This window comes from Ptychodera flava, unplaced genomic scaffold (genome assembly GCF_041260155.1).
Source record: "Ptychodera flava strain L36383 unplaced genomic scaffold, AS_Pfla_20210202 Scaffold_167__1_contigs__length_34528_pilon, whole genome shotgun sequence".
Classification (NCBI taxonomy): domain Eukaryota; kingdom Metazoa; phylum Hemichordata; class Enteropneusta; family Ptychoderidae; genus Ptychodera; species Ptychodera flava.
The window spans coordinates 13,116-34,525 of record NW_027248349.1 but is presented as its reverse complement, the minus strand read 5'-3'; the positions used below and the strand labels follow the sequence as shown (position 1 = coordinate 34,525).

The window sequence follows — 21,410 nt, the reverse complement described above, 5'->3', positions numbered from 1 at the left end:
ATTTTGAGTATGGCTGCTTGATCGATCTCGACTGTTGATAGAATGCCTTTGTTGAAAACGTTGTTGTCGCGAAGCATTGTGATCGAGTCTGAAGCAAAGAATTACGTTATCTTATTATTTGAAACACGACGCGCCGATGTTGCAAATTTTCAACACGATATAACACGTGCCGTACTACACCGTTTGACGTTTAGACGTATCGGATGATGGATTGGGTTTTAAGTGTACTTGTGTCTTCAATGTGGCATTTTGTCAGTTGCAAACTGTCAGATATTCAATTTCCTTGCAGAAAATGTATCATCAAGGTCAAAAATCAAGAGTACATGAAGTAGTCCGGCCCAACATTATCCGAACATTTCTTCAAATTCTGAACATCCAGGCTTGCCCAGCAAACCCTGACACGTTTGTGCGGAAATTTTAGAACTGGCAGCCTACTATGACGAAGATTGTTTTTATTGAAGAATATGAATGAATTTCAAACTGACGTATTTTTACTTTGCAAGAACTTATCTTTTGTCTGTACACGGAACTTCGAGTTTTTTTAACACGTGCTGCACAATCAGGCTATTTGTTCGTTTAGAAATCTAGTAACGAACTGCCTCAGAATCAGTCACAACATTTTCATTTGGGGTCAAAAGACTTACTTGTTTTCGGTGTTGTCATGACAAAGAAAGATCCTGCCACTGTCGATCTCTTTACCAGAAACTATTATGTGAAACTTTTTATTAGTCCCCGCGGACGAAGTCCGGCGGGGACTTATAGATTGGATCCCGTCCGTCCGTGCGTCCGTCGTCCGTCCGTCCGCAGCCGTTCTCAGACACTGACGAACCAATTTTGTTCAAACTTGGCACAAAGGTATAGGACTAACCTACAGATGTAGATCGATTTATTTTGCGATACGATTCAATATGGCCGCAAGGTGGCCATATTTTTGCGATTTTTCATGTCTTTGAACCATAACTCAATCATCCTTGAACCGATTCTGTTCAAACTTGGCACAAAGGCATAACACTATGGCCTACATATGCATGTCGAATTATTGCGATACGAATATATTGGGCGTGAGGCGGCCATTTTGTTGCGATTTTTTCATGTCTTTGAACCATAACTCAACATCCGTGAACCGATTTTGTTCAAACATGGCAAAAGGCAAAACACTATGGCATACATATGCATGTATCAATTAACCTTGCGATAGGAGCCAATATGGCTGCAGAACTGCCATTTTGTTGGAATTTTGCATGTCTTTGAAGCTTAATTCAAAGGTCATTACACCGATTTTGTCCAAACTTGGCACAAAGATCATGCACTATGGCATACATATACATGTCAATGTACTTCGTGACATGTTCCAATATGGTTGCCAGATTGTCATTTTCCCCAATATTGCTGCCAGATGGTCATTTTTGGATTTCTTCATGTCTTTGAGGCTTAATCATATGCAAATATTTCTTATCCAATGTTGTTGAGACTTGGTACAAAGATAAAGTACTATGGCATACATATGCATGTCTACTAATTTTGTGCTATGATCCATATGGTCAATAGACAGCCATTTGGTTTCAATTTTGGTGTGATTTTTTATGTCTTTGAAACATAAAAATAGGTCACTGTCCTTCGATGGACTGATTTTGTTTAAACATGATATGGCTGCATTCTTGTGCACATTAATTTGTTTCATTATATGATCCGAAATGGCTGATTACAACAACATACCCGATCCCATACCATTTCTAAAATTCCACCAAACCATGTGTATAGTATTGCCATCATGACACTAGAAGCAGTGAGGGCATCGTTATGTGTGATGTAATCAAAAGTTCCTTCAGTGGTCATTACCGGCAGAGATGGGTCAATTCTATTGAACGTTCCTCAGATTACTTTATTATGCAAGTCACAGGCCTGATGCACCCGTTGCATCAATGTCATTCCACAGCTACCTAGACCACAGCTACCTAGACACCAAAGATTATAACAAAATGGACAAGCGGGGACTGTGTCATCAACGATGACTTGTTGATCTTAGCATGGACGCACTGTAGTCTGTAGTACGTCCATGATCTTAGATACGAGTAACCCATGTGTTTTCGTGCCCTGGCTCGTCATTGTCTCATGTCATCGGGATGATGCATTGCTTTTTTATGTGATAGCCCTGCGTACGGATGCTGTGTGTTCCTGGTGTTATACGGCCTGCAACCGAGGCCGTCCGCCGGGAACACACAGCATCGTATACGCAAAGCAATGTTTGTGATAGAGTGGCCTGTATGTCTCGTTGTTGTTGTATTCATTTTTCATCGCGTTGGTAACTGTTTGTTTCGTATCCCGCGTATCGTTGTTCCGCAATTAGAGAATAAACATCGTCGGAGTATTGGGATTAGGAAAAGTCTTCGCTAAATAAACTGAGTTTATCGAAATTGACAAGGACTGCTTCATCAATATCCAATAGTACGCATTCAAATGAGAGGCGGAGACCAGTGACAAAACAGTGGGTTTCAAAACTATGGCTTTAAGGAAGGCTTCGGAACAGTTATCCAAAAATACTAGTGTAAACTTTTTTGTAATGTTCGTTCTTTCATTTTGGTCCTCGTTTCTTAGTCAGTTACTTTCTTCTCATGAGTTATAGTTCTCAGCGCACCAAGATAGTTTACATTTTTGTCTGTAAGGTATTCTTTTGCCTCTTGAGTAGATTTTAGCTTAGTTCTTATTTTTCTGGCGCTTTCAAAGTTCAGCGGTGAGCTTTCCGCGTCGGACTTTTATTGATTTCCATGGCAGTTATGCCGGTAAGATTCGTCCCTTGATGCATCACTCTCGCCTCGTTTTTCGTTTGTCCATACAACATGTGCGATGAGATGAATATTAAATGAGTTCATTGTCTTTCATCTCCTATTTTCCAGCGACGACCGAGAACGTTTGTCGATGTATAGCCCAGCATCTTGCCAAATCGAATTTCTAAATATCAACTTTTCCGAGCTGACATGTACAAAATTTTGTCACACTTTTCTACAAAAGCCCACTGTATCGGCAACATCATGCTTTATTTTCTTATTGTTGTTTTTTCAAAGCCATTTTATAAAACAGTAGTCACACTTCGCTCTTCGAATGTCGTTTGACAGTTCGTCAAACACTAAATGTGTGAAAACAGCTTACGACGCTCAATATCACATGTTCAATAAGTTTGTTATAAAAACTGGTGTCAGTTCAAACTACTGTGCTAATCACCACGTGGTAGTGAAATTGGGTCTTATGAGTTGTATATAGCCGACGAACTAATGTTCGAATTCGACTTCTGTGTTCTCGCTACGAGTGCGATCTATTTTTTTTTCGATTTCACGAACCGGATGGGACGTTTTATCACCCGATCATACTTGTGTGATAAGAACGTACGCACATTGCTTTTTCTGTGTTCTCGCTACGAGTGCGATCTATTTTTTTTCGATTTCACGAACCGGATTGGACGTTTTTTTCACCCGATCATACTTTTGTGATAAGAACGTACGCACATTGCTTTCACTTTCTCCGTCTTCCGGGTCATTTGTTCGACTTCCATCTCACACTGACAAGAGACCTCGGCAAGGGAAGATGCACTTTCTCGACAATCTATCATACCAGTTGTTACTTATTGTATATGTAATAATAATTTGATTTTGCGATGATCGTTGATTTCCTGTATCGAGAATAACACGAGATCAGTGATGGTATCACAAATGATACAGTTGAATGTCTGCTAGTTTCAGTACGAATAAAAATGACATTATATTGCTTGATCTTGGCTAGATTTTTCGTGTACGGGACATGGTGTTCACCCATAGTATGGTAAACATTAGAGTCATCATCAAGTGACAATGTATCGGTGAAACAGGTAACATCCCTGCAAACTGACAAGACAAGATGACACACAATTGGTTGCCCAATTCACACCTACTGCTTTCAATTTGATCTTAGGGACCGAGCACAATTACCGGCGGGGGGGGGGGGCCGGAAGAGAAAATGGGGGGGCCACGAAAAAAAATGAGTGTTCTTGGGGTGGGCCATGAAAATTCCAAGGAAGGTAAGGGGTGGGCCACCAAAATTTTTTACACCATGACAGACAGAGAATATTTTCAGCATTTTGTTCCTTGTTGAAGTTGGAGTTCCTTGTTAAACTTCTTGTAGCGTGATGAAATACCAAGTCTTGAACCTCACAATGCAGTTGTTCTGTGTAAAATCAGCATATTATGATTAAAATAGCACAACACAATACTGACAAGTATATTCCCTTACAAAACTGAACTGCCTATTAGCCAGTCCACATAACTGTGTGGAACAGGTGGCATGGCTATTTGAGGGAAAATAGGCAGTCCATAGCAGCCCAACCTGCCACATGCCAGTATTGGAAATACGACATGTTAAAATTTGAACATTCATCACAAGCTATGCATGTGAAATCAGGCTCAGCCATGTGAAGTAACCATTCATTAGCAGTCCTATTGAATTCATGACAGAAGGGAAGATTGTCAATGGATTGAATGGTAGCTTACACATGTGGCAGTAAAAATTTAGACATGCATTAATAAACTCCAAGGACTGACTTGTTTGTCAATTCTCATGTTTTCATATCCCTATTGTCTATTTAATTTAAATAAATTAGGCAGCACTCATGTGTAGAGTTGTTTTTACTTGAGTTAAGTTTTTCAGGTGAAATTACTCATGTTTGCACAATAGAAATGTCACATGGGTCACATGCACTGGTTACCAGTTAAATTGTTCTCAGACTTAAATATTTAGTGGATACAGAAGCAACGGTTTGCCATTTTAAAGTGACAGTGTAAAGCTGTAAGTTTTTGATTTTGTTAATATTTTTGTTATGTATTACTTTATTGGTTCACAAATTTAAGTTGAATTAGCTCGTTGATATTATCAATACAACCAACATACACTTTGTGTGCATGTATATTATAAAAGTCCACGTGTTATTGTGTTCAATTAAAGTTTAGTCCAGACCAAAATGTGTTTACCAACAATAACAATGCTGACTTTACATAATACAGGTTGTGAACACTGGACATTTGAACGTGTTTTAGAAAATAGAATAACATTTGCAATACTGGCTAACATGATTTTGAAAAGAGAGAAAAACCTGTAGTCGATGTACGAAGAACAAAATTTCTGCCAAAATTATGAAGTTACAGACTATCCCTTAAATATAGTTAGAATTAATTTAATTCATCTCCATTCAAAAAAAGAGACCAGGATTTTCAGCATAAACCAATGAATATGACAAGAGGGGAGTAATGCAGATGGCTGCGAACGTCTGTGAGTAGTAAATTAAATCAGATAAATCAGCACAGATCAAATTTTAAACATCGTTTATTTTTATTTTCAAAATGTGAAATAATTAACACATGTTCACCGCTAAATATTCAATATGATCGGAACCTGCATTCTATTGAAAGGTACTCACATGGTTGGATCTGTCAATAAATTTTGTCAGATCATCACACAACGACGAACACACTTGCGACGGTTCTGCATCTGCCATTGTAAAACTTTCGCGATCACAACTTACATAAAACTTAATGGAAACGCAGTACAGGTACTGTTCATCCCCAAACCGTTCAAAAATCGAGCCGGATCGACTAACGGTTCTGACGATGTATGATGTCGTGACTTTGGAAAGAGTTGCGTTTCCGAGAGTGGACGGCACGCAACAGGGTATGAACGTAAGGGTCCCGTAAATGAGTATGCTGGAATTTAACAAGGCTGATCAGTATTGCAACGGGGTTCACTTAGTGTGCTGGCTTAGTGTGCTGGACTTCCGTATTTTAACTGATCTCTTCATATAAGTCATTTTTTGCTTATTAGAAAAATCTAAAAGAACAGTTTACGCGTACTTGAAATGTCAAATTTTGCGACGGTCACGACCCTTGACCTTTCGAATTTGACCAATGCTTTGTGTTCCCACGCGATCGTTATCGGACACATTATGCGTTGCATCTCTCAAATGAGATAACGCATAGTTTTTTCAAGTATTAACGGCTGTTCAAATCTCCAGCTGAATCTTACGAATTATGGCTGATTTCTCAGTCATTTCTTCCCCCAGTGACGACACATTTTTAGTCAAAACAGCAAGTGAGTTAGGTCTATGTATGTTTCGGTGGACATTTCCCCGCGACATTGTTGGATGCAGTGACCGAGATAGCAAGTCGCCGTGGACGATAATTTTCCATTGATCCGGTAAGTATTTGAAATGCATATTTATAAAGGGCAATTACGAAATTAGTATGCCTTATAGAGAGGCTTTTCTCTGCACATCGATGTTTCCCTGGGAAGCTTGGCTTTGTATATGGCCCGACATTTTTAACCTGAGCTTGAGGGCCAGTGGCAACAACTAGTCAAGTCAATACAACTTACACAGGCCCAATACATTTCTAGATATGTTACACTTTTAATGTGTTAATTTTGCACTCGCAAAGATGCATGTAAAAAATTCCTCTATGTGTATGTAACAAATCACACACATGTTCTGAAACTGTATTGTAAATTTGTTGTCTTAATAAATGTTGCTAAGTTCATTCTCTTCTTTCTGTTTCATTTCAGTGTGCATATCAGCCAAGGCCCAAGAAAAATTCGGCAAGAATAATCATGACCTACCTAAAGAAGTCTTCAATATCAAATTTCAAAACAAAATAGGACATGAAAGACGAGACTTGGCCAGAGCTAAATGAACTCTTTTAAAAACTAATCTTTGACTAAATCACTTTTCACTGTGTCTATGAAATTTGTTGAAGCCAAAAATTTATTAAATTGGTCATCAGACTTACAGATATAGGCCATATTTTGTGCTTTTTATTTTGAACGTTTGGAAAGGTGAGTCTGCTTGTGTTTGCTGTGATCAGGTGAGTCTGAGTTGCTTTTAACTCTGTTTGGCCTGTCTTAGTTTTAGGCCAAATATGGTTAAATTACATCTCTAACCAATTGTATCATATAATACATGTACACTAAAAGAGCCTGTGTAAAAAGTACTTGATTTCACTGGAATTTGATTTCACTTATTTGATATTTGCTTACACCTTGCAAACATGCAAATGTAACAATGTTTACCAAATTCGTAACAGCAACATCAATAAAAGTAAAATCTGGTGTCAAATCAGTACTTTTCATGGTGCTCTTTTTCTGCCAGGATGACCCTGTCATTCATATGTGCATTCAAAATAACCGTTCGTTCACATACATGTGAACAGTTCAAAATAACCATTCGTTATTCAAAATAACCATTCGTTCACATTTATGTGAATGGCTAGCTGAAATGAATGTGTACTGCCTAACTGCCTATTCCCTATGCACATACAGTTAGCCATGCCAACTAGCCATGTGAATGCTAATTTCACATGGTACTGACAGGCATTCCTGTTCTATAAGCTAGCTGTAGGTGTTACAAGTAGTAAAGCTTGAACATATGTTATTTTGTTTATTATTTATATATTTATTTGTTTATTATTTATTTCAAGAATGCAAGAATGTTGTTTTCACTAAAGCATATATTAAAAGTTATAAGGATTATATATATGTGTACAACTTTGTACCCATGTAATCTTTCTTTTTTTTCGGGGGGGGGGGGCCACAAAAATTTTGTTGCCGGTGATGGGGGGGCCACTAAAATTTTTGCTGGTGTTAGGGGGGGGCCTGTAAAAAATTTTTGCACCACATATTTTCTCTTCCGCCCCCCCCCCGCCGTTAATTGTGCTCGTTCCCTTATGGATAATCGGACGGGCTGTGGGTAAGGAAAGATAAAGATAGCCACTTCGCATTTATCATCTTAAGTATTATCATGAGAGGAAATACTGAGAAAATGCCGAGAGAGTTTGACCGGTTGACCTCGCTGTTAATTTTATGCAGGAAATTACAATAACAATGCTTGGTCGAATGACGCAGTGCCTTGAGGGTGGGATCACCAGTGGTATATGGGGAGGAGTACCTTCCCGATGGTGATAAGTGGTGCAGATTACCGTCGCCTAGGTGACTGGCGTATACGCGTGCCAAAAGACACCTATGGTTGATTTCCTGTTGACCAGTCGGATGGCAGAGTTGCAAATACCTGGACTGAACCATTTGGTTTTTTGTGGGTGTCGGTGGTACTTTGACAATATAAGTAAAAATGCACATATATTGAGTTTATTGTCTTGTTTATGAGCGGCCAGTATTTCCAACAGCATAAATTATGTGCATTTGCCCTTGAAGGAATAAATAATTTTCGAATAAAACATCGCGAATGTAACTACATTCCTTAAGCTCGACGTACACTTAAGTGCCCCAAAGAACCATGAAATCGCCCGACTTTCGATTGAAGAGATGAGTTTTGCCAAACCGCGTATACAGAAAAAGTGGCAGATGACTTTATTTTTAGAATCATAGACAGTATAGCGAGATGTAAAAATGTGAAACAGGCTCCCCACCTAACTATCCTAAATGTTTTTGTGTCGAGTTTGTGTTTGATTCGTTTCGAAAATGTGTTCCTACATTCTTATCCGATTGTTTGTGTTAATGAAATGTTTGTTTCGCTTTGGATATTTGTAGAGAAGTTTGGATTAGTGTGTACGGTAATGTTTTGTTTGTGTGGGGAAAGCTTATGGCGAGACGCAGCCGGACCTATGTTGTTACAAAAGTTGATAGAGTCGCCCTTTGACGCTTGCGTTTCGAAACCCGAGTGTGGTTTCTCATCAGTCGCAGTGTAGATTCTTTCCTTAGTTTGTGTTTGTGAAAATTTATTTTAATGCATTTTAGTGGTCTTGCTTTCCGATTAGCGAGGCAAGTATATTAATTTTGGTCACGTTGTGAGTCCGTTTGGTGGTTCGTTTGTTTGTTCTATATTCTTTACTTCGGTAAATTTTGTTTTGACTGGTGTGTCTTTTAGATTTTTGCGGAGGTTTGTGAATTTTTAGGCAATAAGTACCACTGCGGGGTACGGATTTATGTTTATTGGATCAAGATACTTACAAGTATCCTGGTTGATGTGCTTGTTCTCGTACATTTTAATTAATAGTTCATTTACTTTGTTTACTGTTTGTTCTGGCTTGTTGTGTATAATACTGAGTGTTACGTATTGCCTTTCGCATTCGAGTACGTAATCGTTTGTGTTGACAATAACGAAAAACCGACCCTTGTCGAAGGGTTATTTTCCCAAAATTTGTCCAATGTTTGCAAGCTGGTTTATCGCGATTCTTTTGGCACGCGACATGTTTTGTTTCCTTGTTTGAAAGGGTATCTCTAGAAGTGCGAGTTTAGCAGCTTCAGATAGCTTTCAAGTTTTTGTTTTTTTGTTGTTCGTGGAGTCCAATTTGACTTTTCTTTGAATTGGTTTGTTGCGATTGTTTGTGTCTCACGATGTAGCGTAGTCACATTATACGACTTTATTTGTTGAAATCCTGAGGTGGTTTTATTCTGTTTGGTTTTGTTGGTGTCCGAATGAATTTTAAGGCTTTTGCCTAGTACTATTTTTCGGAGTTTCATAGTTTGAGCGATGATAGGTTGTTGTTGAATTTCATGTTGTTGTCGGCATTTCTTGGAAATAGCTGATTTATTTCCACGGCCATGTTTTCTGTTACGTTACTGTGATTGTTTATTTTGTATTTAATGTTGTGTTTCAGTTGTTTGTTATGTGTACGATTTTTGTTATTTCTTTTAAGTGTTTGTGTGTTCTATGTCATCTTATCGTATTTTTTGGTAGTTCCCTTTTTGGAGTATTTGGTGGCCCTGAAAAGGGCCGCTTGGTATGGGTTTTTGTTAGCGCTTGGCGCGTTTGTTTTGGCGATGAGCCTAGCTTTTTTATGCTTCTTTTCGCCGATTCGATGTGCTTGGTGAGTAGGTGTTTGCCGCCTTCTTGTCACTGTGTGTGCTTACATGGACAGTCTGCATAGCCCTTGAATGTGGTCTCGATTTTGATCAAACTTACAATTTAGGAGTATATATCAAAACTGATAAATGATTTATGTGATTACTGTAGCTATAGATAGGCTACATTCAGGACGGGCAGCGACGGGCAGTAATTAGTAGGCAAAACAGGTGGTTTTCACCGTGGGCAGAACTCGGTGCAATGATACTGAACATTAATAGTAAGCCTGTCACCTTGAAGGTAATGCTGTAGGTGAAACAAGGACACACGATGGTACAAACACACACAAGTGAAACGTACACACAGAAATACACGCGTTCCTACGTTGTGCCCACCCGTGCCACGCGATTAAAATATGACTGATACTGCTGGATAGTGTTAATTGGGTCGGTAAACAGTCAATTAATAGTTTAATTGACTACCTGGGTGATTGGCAGGTCGTGTCCAACGACGCATATGCAAAGCAGGCCAAAAGACAAAAGCCCCCAAAGTTATTGACAGCTGGCCAGGGGTCACCATGAATACGTAATGAAGCTTCACTACGCAGAAACTGCGTAGTCAAGCCCTTCTTAACCGGTCAAACCCTCTCGGCATTTTCCGGCATGTGTCAGAACATCGCATCAACCTGAGTTCTCTTCTGTAAAACCATGGCTGAATACTCGTTAGGGACTGGTCGTTTCGTCGGCCTGGGGGGGGGGGGGGGCCGGTGGATTATTTTTTGCCGACGTCAAAAGTGGCTGACCCCCCCTATTCAAAATTTTGAAAACAGGGTGACCCCCCCCTATTCCAAATTTCGAAAACAGGGTGACCCCCCCCCCCGCGCGACATAGGTAAACAAAAGGTGGACATAATATATATATATATATATATATATATACATATATATATATAATATATATATATATATATATATATATATATATATATACGTATATATATACTATATTTTACATTTTACATATATTTTAAATAGTCATTCTATGTTTTAATGAAATTGTTGACATATCAGTTTTAAGACAGGAATTTCAAAGTGTCAATCTTAAAGTTTGAGCCATAGAGAGCTTTTTTAGCCAAATCTGATGTTTACAGTGTTTGAGAAGACCTTTTCTTGTAACATTGAAACCATAAAAGCACAGCTAATAATGACAAAACTGCCTTTTTTAACTGTTATTTTGTTAATAAAAAAGCATCTTTCTACAGAAAACCTGAGAAACAAAGAAAATAATTGCATCAATGAGAAGGAAAGATATCTTGTCATTTTTCTATCTCTAAAATAAGTCACTGTATCAATATATATTGTGAAATATTAGTGCATGTTGCTTTCTCATACTGAATTCTCATTGAGAGAACATAAAAGTATCAGGAATTTGTCATCCTTTACATATGAACTGCAGATTTCATAATGGTACACTTTCACATAGCAAACATCAAGATATCTCTGACATATATCTTTGATTTATTAAAGTATGGCGCCCGAAGGGCGCGCCGAAAAATATGAAACATCCTGATATCTCTGATGTATATGCCTTGTATATTAAAGTCATGCACCTGAAGGGCGTGCTGAAAATGTCTGATATATTAAAGTAATGAGCTTGAAGGAACGCTGAAAAATATTGAATACAGATATCTCTGATATATGTATGCTTGATATGTTAAAGTTGGGCGTGCTGAAACATACGACTGATTATTAAAGTTACACGCGCCCGAAGGGCGCGCCGAAAAATACAACTGAATGATGAAATTTGTGGCTGACACTAGCATTTTAGGCAATGATGAGCCTGTGTCAAAATTCAAAAACACACTGACCCCCCCTATTGGGCATTTCAAAAACATGGTGACCCCCCCTATCACCAAAGTCAAAACAGGTGACCCCCCCCCATGAATCCACCGGCCCCCCCAGGCTGAAGAAACTGACCAGTCCCTAAGTTGCTGCGCCCGCCAATATATTGGCCAAGTCGAGAGAGTTAAGGCATCCCGCATCAAGGGAAAGTGCGAAGTTGGCACGATTGTTCGTGTGAATACAAGAGCAGTTTGCGTAAAGCAGAAGTACTTGACATAATCGGTAAGTAAATACTACACGTCAATTGTTACAGTTAGCCCTAGACTATTTTGATCCTCTTTGGTACCGTGAATTCTATGAGGGCACAGAGGGAACGTGATGCGGGTAACGCACGTACAGTTTTGCGATATTACATTAGCATGGTGCCGTGATTTACAATGTAAACACAATGTTAGCCTCTTTGGAAGAAGCACATCGTATACAACTTTTGGAGGGCTTTAGGGTTAGGGTTAGGGTTAGTTTTAGGTTAGCATACTTAAAGTGTGCATACCTACTTATTTTTAGGGTGGGGCCCGAAGGAACTCTATAAACTTGCTGCCTGAGGTCGGAAAACCGTGTTCATAGAGCTGTCCGTTCCCTTACCAAACCTTCAGATCTGTATTGAGCTGCTCCAGCTCTGATTTCAGTCTGCCACAGCTCTGTGCAGCTCAACTGCAGATCTGTTTTGGTTGTCTTGAGCTGTAGTTTGTTGGCAGCAGACAAAACTGATAATTTGAGCTGTCTATTAAGTCAAGACAACTGTCAGCTCTGTGCAGACCAAATTCAGCTCTCCCTAAGAACTTTGTTTACATTTGTATAAATGGATCATTCTGAAGACTGCTTGCAGCTCAAAGAAGGATGCCATGTCAAATTGTAATGTATATCACTGTTGGCCAACAAACATTGTTGATGACCACAGTTAAATCAAAACTTACAATATAAGCATTATCTTTGTGACGAATTTGATAAACACTCTAGCTTGATCATTTTAATCTGCACCAAGTTTGTTCTAGTTTGGTAAACACTAATGGGATTATTGCAATGATAATGGTGAAATTTGCACCCTGAACATGTAGATATATGTGAAATATATATCTTGTTTGGTACTAACCAGATTTTTTACTGTCCTAAGTGGCACTGTATAATGTACAGTATATTACAATGAAAGAAAGCTTAGAAACCCCAGTATGTTCGTACAAAATGATACATGATTTTTTTTAGTTTTAAATTTTTATTTTGGTTAAATTGTAATATTGCAAAATTCTCTTCAACAAGTCATAAAGAATATTTTCAGGCAGAATTTAACACAGTCGTCCAATGATGAAAACAACAGGATACCAAATATCATAATCACTCAATACATAAACAAAAATCTACATGGTAAGTTATATGTGGTATGTACTGTAAATACCACATAATCCTTAAGAAAAAGAAAAGTCAAAGGATTAATGATTTGAGAAATACTATTTTTTGAAAAAAAAATTAGATAGGTCAAATAGTGTGTGGAATGCGCAAATTTATCAAACCATGCAACATTACCTTGGAATATGAAATAAATGTACTGAAAAACATCAATGCATGAAGGTTATTTCTCTGGACATTGTTTTGAAATGATAAGTTTCAAAAAAGCCATGACGAATTTCTGGAAAAGAAACTACAATTTTTTTTGTTTGGTTTACAAGTCATACCACCGAATAGCTGCAATGTAGCCCATGGGCCCTGTTCAAGGTTTTTCTGTGTTGCCGTGTAGCCTGTGCACTAAATAAGGCCATTGCCCTCAGTCATGTGGGCGATCAGAAAGTGAGTCCTACGTTGAATCTACATGCAAACACATTTAGGGAGCGTTCAGTTATTATAGGCAGGGGGTGGGCCGGCAAAATCCGGGGGGGGGGGGGTCACCTCAAATTTGAAAACTGCAAAGGGGGGGGGGTCATGTATTTTTCAAACAGCTCAGAGGGGGGTCACTTAATTTTCATAAGTATCCGTCCCGTCAAAAAGCAGTTTCCGTGTTCAGAAATATTCTGGGAGATAAAAATGATTCGTTGCATGATTTCATTCTCTGAAGTTATTCACCTGTAAATCTGAACAAAAGTATAATTATCTGTCACATGAACATCTTGACTTGACAACTCTGAGGCTTGTCTTATTGTAAATCAAGCTCACTGCACTGAGGGCAATGAACAATTACTTACATATTAGAGATATAGCAATTTTGTCAGGGAAATTATTTAACAGTTACCTGTACTGAGACTACTAGTACCATGAAAAGTTAAATAATACTTTTAGGTGAAATTCCAATATCATAATTGTTGTCCACATCTGAACTTTTAAATACCCTATTTGAATCAAGTACATTTGTATCAATTATCAAACACCTATAAAAGCACAAATTAATTTAGTTTAGCATTGTAAAAAAAATTATTCTTAGTTTTCTCATAGACTCCAGTGTATAGTGAATCAGCATTTCGGTGAAATTCCAAAATCTAATTTCTTGCACACATATCAACCTTTAACCATCCTAGGCTAACTAAGTACTTTAAAATGAATTATCAAATGTCTATAAATACACAGATTTTGATAGTTTTGTATTGGAAAAAAATTATTCATATTTTCCTCATAGACTCCCATGTACAGTGAATCTACATTTTGGTATAATTCCAAAATCCAATTTCTGGCGAACACATCCATTTGTTACCACCCTAATCTTATCAAGTACATTGATATCAATAATCGAGAGTACATAAATACATGGGTTTACCTATTTTTGTATTGGAAAAAAATTATTCATACTTTCCTCATAGACTCCCATGTATAGTGGATGAACATTTTCAGTGAAATTCCATAATCAGATTTCTTGTACACATAATATGCACCTTTAACCATCATATTCTAATCAAGTACAATTATGTTAATTATTGAACGTCTGTATATGCACAAGTATACCAAGTTTTTCATTGGAAAAAAAATTATTCACAATTTTATCATTGACTCCCATGTATAGTGGATGAACATTTTTGGTGAAATTCTAAGGTCAAACTTTTTGTCCACATGCCAGTTGTAACAACCCTATTTCATTTAAGTACATTTATGTAAATTATCAAATATCTATAAATGCATAGATATAGTTTTGCATTGAGAAAGTATTACATAGATTCCTCATACATGTATGAGAAAATATATGTATATCATGTATAGTGAATCAACATTATCAACAGCTGATTTTTAATTAAATCCAAATATCAAAATATGTACACACACGCTTGCGCAAAAATATTGCGATCCACCAGTAATTTCTGTCCAACCCCTTTGAGGGGTAATTTCAAAATTATAGCAAGTCAGAATGGGAAATCTGAGCATTAACACCTTTTGAGTTTGTAAGGAAGGTCATTTGAAAAAATCTAAGCTCTTTTTTAGGGGGATTCTATCGCTCCATACCCTGAGGTGTTTGTGTGTGCAGCTAATTTACTCAAACAATGTGGAGGGGGGGGGGGTCATGAAATTTTTGTCATCTTGAAAGGGGGGTCATCAATTTTTTGGTACAATGGGTAGGGGGGTTCACTTATTTTGACTGATGCGCAGGAAGAATTTGCCGGCCCACCCCCGCCATAATAACTGAACGCTCCCTTAGAAGGGTAATTGGCTTAAAATCAGACTGCTCACGATCGTTACTTGCATAATCATACATGTCGGAAGGCCATAGAGGTACACTGACTGATTTATAGTGTATAAAAGTTGGCGTAAAAGTAATATACTTCCCATTCTCGCAAAACTAATGATTGAAAGGCTATGGCAGCAGCCAGGAGGTCACAGGTCAAACAGATCATCATGTATTCGAACTTTGACCTTACAACATCACATGTTGTAAAACAAGACTTTATTGGCCAATTTTGTCAAGGCTGCCATTTTGAATTCCAGTGTTGAACAGTTGAATGTGTGAGTCTGCAGGTATCATTCACTCCATTAAGCCACGGTTTTTGGGAGAAATCGTCGATTACCTCTCTCAGTGGACGATGAAGGGAACACAGACGAGGTTTAGGAGAACAACTGTAATGTTTGAAGGACGTTGCCTGCGTTAGACACTTAGAGTTTATGTAAGTTAAACTTCGATCAGTGGATGTCCGTTATTTACAGTGTAATGGCCGTGGACATTTGAATTTTTCAGCCTTTTAGTGAGGTTTGAACTGAGAGTTTGCTACTTCGACACTTTCCACATCGTAGGGGACTATTTCAAACCAACCACTGTTCTTTGAGAAGTTGAGAACATATGGCGACAAGAAGTGATCTATGTTCATTTCGATCATTATGGATTAGAAACTCTACTGCATGCAGTGCATAGGAATAACATAGTATAAATCGGACATGATACAGTTTTATTCTCGTCTCAGTTGCCGACCATTCGATGTCTTAATGATGGAAGAAATGTTTTCGGACTTGATACAACTACTCTCTCCAAGTAGTGCCGGTGGTGGCTTGGTTTGTACTGTGATTCATTTCTTTTGCATGTTTTATTGTTCATTATCGCTCTTATCATGAAGGACACATACACAGACTCAGCCTTAATCCTGATTTTTACATGTAGCAATTGAACATTGTTTACCATGATGTTTATTTTGGCTGAAACTCAACATCTAATGATAAAACATAAATCAAAGTTCTCATGTTTTCCATGTACACTTCACTTTAGGAAAGGCATTTTGAAATATATAAAGTGAATTTATTTGTCAACAAAGTACATGTAACAAAAATTTCAAGGTTTTGAATAAGTTTTTCATGGTTAAATTTCTTTATATATATGTGAATTTAACATAACATTTTTAACTGATCAGTTTCTATTTGATACACATTTTAAATATTGTGATCTGTTGATCTTACCGTGGGTCTTTCAAAGGACAGATTTTACAATTTTTTTGTGTATTCCATTATCAGATTGTTCAGAAACCAAGTCATTCAAAAACAAAGCTTCAGAACAATAATTGCTATGGCCAATTTCATATCATTCAGCAATTCAAAAAAAGAAATCTTTTTGCATGTACATCTGCATGAATATTGAGATAGATGCTTCCTTACTTCACTATAATAATTTTTGTCAAAAATTTCCTGCAGTATAGCACCTCATGTAATTTTTCAATAGAAATTTTAATTCAGAGACGATGATTAAGTATACTGATAATTATTAACTAAACTTTAGATTTTTGCTCAGAACTATTGCAGTAGACTTTATTGTCCTTTAGGGAAACATGTTTTGATGTTTTGATATTAAATATAGTTTGTGTTCAAATGTGTTTAATCCCGTTGTAGCTTGTTGCTGATAATATGCTAATTTTCTATAGATGAAATTTATACTGATTTTTCTACTTTTCAGTGATTTTCATACATGATAGGATTCATTTAGTGAAAGGCATAGAAATTCAGTTCTCACCTTTGTGAGATTTATAGTTACGATGCAACTGATTGGCATGCACCTACTTTGATATCGTTTAAAGGGGAAGGTTACCCAGTGATTATGTATTCAGCAATAAGAAATCTATAACAAACTGGTGTGAAATCTGTTTTTGTTATTAATTTTCACTTACTGATAGCACGATGGCATCCATTTGAAAACCTTTAGTTATAGGTGGAAGTGACGTAAGAGCCTACGACTGCACTGACACTTGTGGGGCTTCCTCGGCTGAAGACTATGGGGAACCCCTATAAGTGCCAGTGCAGTCCTAGGCTCTTACGTCACTTCTACCTATACCTATAGTTTTCAAATGGGTGCCATCGCGCCATTGGTAAGTGAAGGTTGATAACAAAGACAGGTGTCGCACCATTTTTTCATAGATTTTTTATTGCTGAACATACAATCTCTGGGTAACCTTCCCCTTTAAGATAATAATAGTAAAGATGGTTACTGTTAGGATAATTAGTGTAACATGTTATATAGACTTCAAAGTTACAAAGTTGCTTAGTACAAAGAGTAATCGGATAAATTTTCATTATAAGATAACCAGGTATGTTCGATAAAAAAGGTCCACAGATTGTGTCTATTGCAAAGCCATTGGATGTTCTGATCACACCATAATTACACCCCTGTCGAAATTTGGTACTTCAATTTTAATATTTTTGAGGACATGGTCATGTTAAGAAAGAAGAAATGGTAATATTGAGTACACTCTAATGGATTACCACATCTTTCTGTCATAAAGTCTAAGTTACAAACCACATTACATTTTTTGCAATATTTAATTTTTCACCAGAGGAATTTCAACTACTGTCATTCATTCATGTCAACAAAATCAAGAGATACATTGCATTATTTATGACATTTTCAACATTTTACCCAACTGTACCGTTTTCCTATTTATTATGCCAACTTGTTCTTTCAATTTTGCCATTCATATTGTCCACAGTACAGCCTCATTAAATATTCATTGCTTTTAGGTACATTAAAGAAGGACTTCTCAGTTGAAAAATATATTTTTAAAATTATTTTATTCTTTAATCATAATGTAGTACTTGCATTTAATAATTTTGTACTGTAAAAGTTAATAGTAGTAACATATTTTTGTATTGCAATATTTGAAATGACAGTAATATTGTCCTTTCATGACTTTGCTACTATTGTTGTTCAGTTTGTCAACTGCACTTTCTTGCTCAGCTCCCTGAATTTTGTTGAAATATCCACTTGTCAGCCTATCAGCATGATCTGTATATTTACATATAGATCCAGACTTCATACAATGCATCGGTCAACTAGTACAATTTTGACTATAAAGGTAATAGACTGTTAACATGATAATAGTAGACATTTCAACTTGCTTTTGGCAATAGAACAAGAAAATGTAGTTAATACAAAGAACAGAAATAGGGCAGAAACCAGTTGTTACAGCTACTTTTAAAGTACATATCAATATTTACCAGCTGAAGTAATTGGCCTTTAATGCAATATTTTTCATAAGTCAACTTGGCTCAGTTATCTCAGAAAGATACATTTTATGTAAACACTTTTTTTAAAAATATATGTTATTTTATTAATACAAACTTTGTTTAAAATTTATATAGCTCTCAACTTGTTTTATTTGTGTATGAAGGTGTTGTCTGCTGATTTTACCACACTTGTATTGCTTCTTTCTCCTCTGTAGAGGTCCAACTGTACCAGAGAGAATATGGACTTTGATCAAATCACTGGATAAAAAAGTTAAGGTACATTTTATCAAAGGCTGAATGCACTGGTTATTTTTTGTATGCTGAATCCTTAAAAGTACAAATATGAAATCCATTGCATCAGCTTTATCAGTAAGAAAATGGCCCAATAAATTGCATTTCCCCATGCACCATTTTTGGAGCCTCTTTGTAGGGCATTATACATATGCCACCACACAAAGCCACAAATTGTTGTTTGGCTGCAGTGGGTGTACACTGATTTGCCGTAGAGCCATGTTTAATCCCATCTAGCTAACTACTTGTGACCTCATTGTCATGAGCTCGGCCTGTTAGCTTCCTTGACCTTTGATGTCTACCCCTTCCCCCAAGCTGCAGGTTGTCTGTGAGAGGTCTGTCTCAGAGCTGCAGATGTCTGCAAGGTCTGTCCCAGAGCTGTGGGTTGTCTGCAAGAGGTTTGTCCCAGAGCTGTGGTGGTCTGCAGTGGTCTGTCTCAGAGCTGCAATAACTAATTATATATTCACAGAATCAGCTTACTGCAGCTCTGTCCAGAAAGCTGCAGTAAGTCTGTTTGTCAGATCTGCCTCAGCTCTTAATCAGCTCTTTGCAGATCTGCAGGTTTCATAAGGGTTTTTAGCTCCCATGCCCTGTTCAAGGTGAACTGTGGTTGTACTTCAACATGCAGTGCCGAACGTTAGAGCCACCATTTCTTCGCTCGATAATCAGATTTTAACTGGTACACTACAATACACAGTGCACAGTTAATACGCTAATTTGTATTGAGCAAGAAGATTATCCCCAGATTTAGTTCGGAATGACAGTTATGTAAATAAAGCCTAACGCTTACGCCGCGAACTGGCCGTTTCAGTGTTCATTTTCTTTCAATTTTCATGTCATGTATCATTTCATTCATACCACAAATTCAGACAATTGTGTAAAAAGTCCTGTACTTCATTATGGGCTGGGAACTTCCACCGAAAATGTGAGAGAACCGGAATTTAAGCTGACTTTGTGCGACTCCAACAGTCGCATACACATTTCTGCGATTTACCTCCGTTCTGTTTTGGCAATTTATCGAAACTTCTGGAGAGTTTTAAACTTGGCGCCACATCGACGGATTAGCCTCATCTTTGCACAGATTGTATTTCGTCAGTGTTTCTACAAACCCTTGTCTCAGAATTCTGACAATGTTCCAAAACCAAAAGATATCATGACAAACGTGGACAAAAGCCATTAATTTATTCAGAATCACCACTTCTCACTTTCAAGGCCAATTGTGCAAAAACAAACCTACTGTCGATTGCAGTGAACGGCTCACCAATGGCCATCACTCTCTTGTACTTACAGTTTTTTAAGTGAAAAAACTCCAAAACACATTTTTGAGCAAAACAAACTCACACAAACAAGTTTTGAATATTCTCACAATTTTTATAATCTTCAATTGTCGAGCTACCCAAACATATACTACATGTTGGTTTAAAGATTCATTCCAATGGTGAAAAATCAGGTGAAAGATAAGTGTTTGCGAATGTGGGTCTCCTTCTTAAATCTATGTTGTGGTAAAGAGGCGGAGCTTTGCATAAAAACCCTATAATACTTACTGTATTAACATGGATTATTGCCTGTATTTTAGCTGAAGGTGCATATACAGATGAATACAGTCAAGAATCCATTTTTGTATCAGCAAGCCTGTATTCATGTGGATTCATGTGAATTCACGTGTATTATTCTATAATACATGCAACTCATTAATGTGAATTTATCTGAATTATTAGGTTTTCATGCAGTGGAGAGAGTCGTTGTATGAATTTTTATATCATTATACTCTATCAACAGATAATAAGCGCCGCCGATTATCGTCGAGTTCAGCAGATGAAAGTGATGACGATCTTCCCTTTTCAAAGTTAGTCCATCGATTGTCTTCGAAGCCACAGCATCTGATATCTACGTCGATGCCAGACCAAATACTCCTCAACACATCGTTGCCAACAGCCCTCTCGTCATCATCTATGCCGTCACCACCTTTGCCGTTACCAGACGAAGTACTTCCTCAACCATCGTTGCAACAGCCCTCTCGTCATCGTCTATGTCGTCACCACCTTTGCCGTTACCAGACGACGTACTTCCTCAACCATCGTCGCCAACAGCCCTCTCGTCATCGTCTACGCCGTCACCACCTTGCCGTTACTTCCACAACCATCGTCGCCAACAGCGTCTCGTCTAGGCCTAACTGGCACCTCGCCGATGCCAAGTGTTTACACTCTACGCAAACATTATAAATTTTAGACGGCACATCTGTTGCCGCTGACATCAAACATTGGTTCGTAAAGCTCATCTCTTTCTCTCGCTTGTATATTACAGGCAGGGAGAAACCACGATGCAACAAGAAATAGAGCGTAGACAGGAATACTAAAACGAGTATTGCCGGTGGTACCGTGAACAGACCATACACAGACCTACGAACTGTAATTTCGATCTTTTACCAGAGTTCATTGGTCCAGAGCCGGGGCTTATCAACCGCTGCCAGACGATGCTTCAGAAGTCGAATGGTTTTTGCAAATATTCGACGAGGATCTGATAAGA

General features: G+C 37.7%; 1 long non-coding RNA gene across 1 annotated transcript; it reads left to right on the top strand.

The window, feature by feature from the left end:
* Nucleotides 1-5,919: 5,919 nt before the first annotated feature.
* LOC139126930 (uncharacterized) lies at nucleotides 5,920-6,803 on the top strand. The gene is made up of 2 exons (XR_011550876.1): nucleotides 5,920-6,213; nucleotides 6,577-6,803. It is a non-coding gene; the product is annotated as an uncharacterized lncRNA (long non-coding RNA).
* The last annotated feature ends 14,607 nt before the right edge of the window (nucleotides 6,804-21,410 follow it).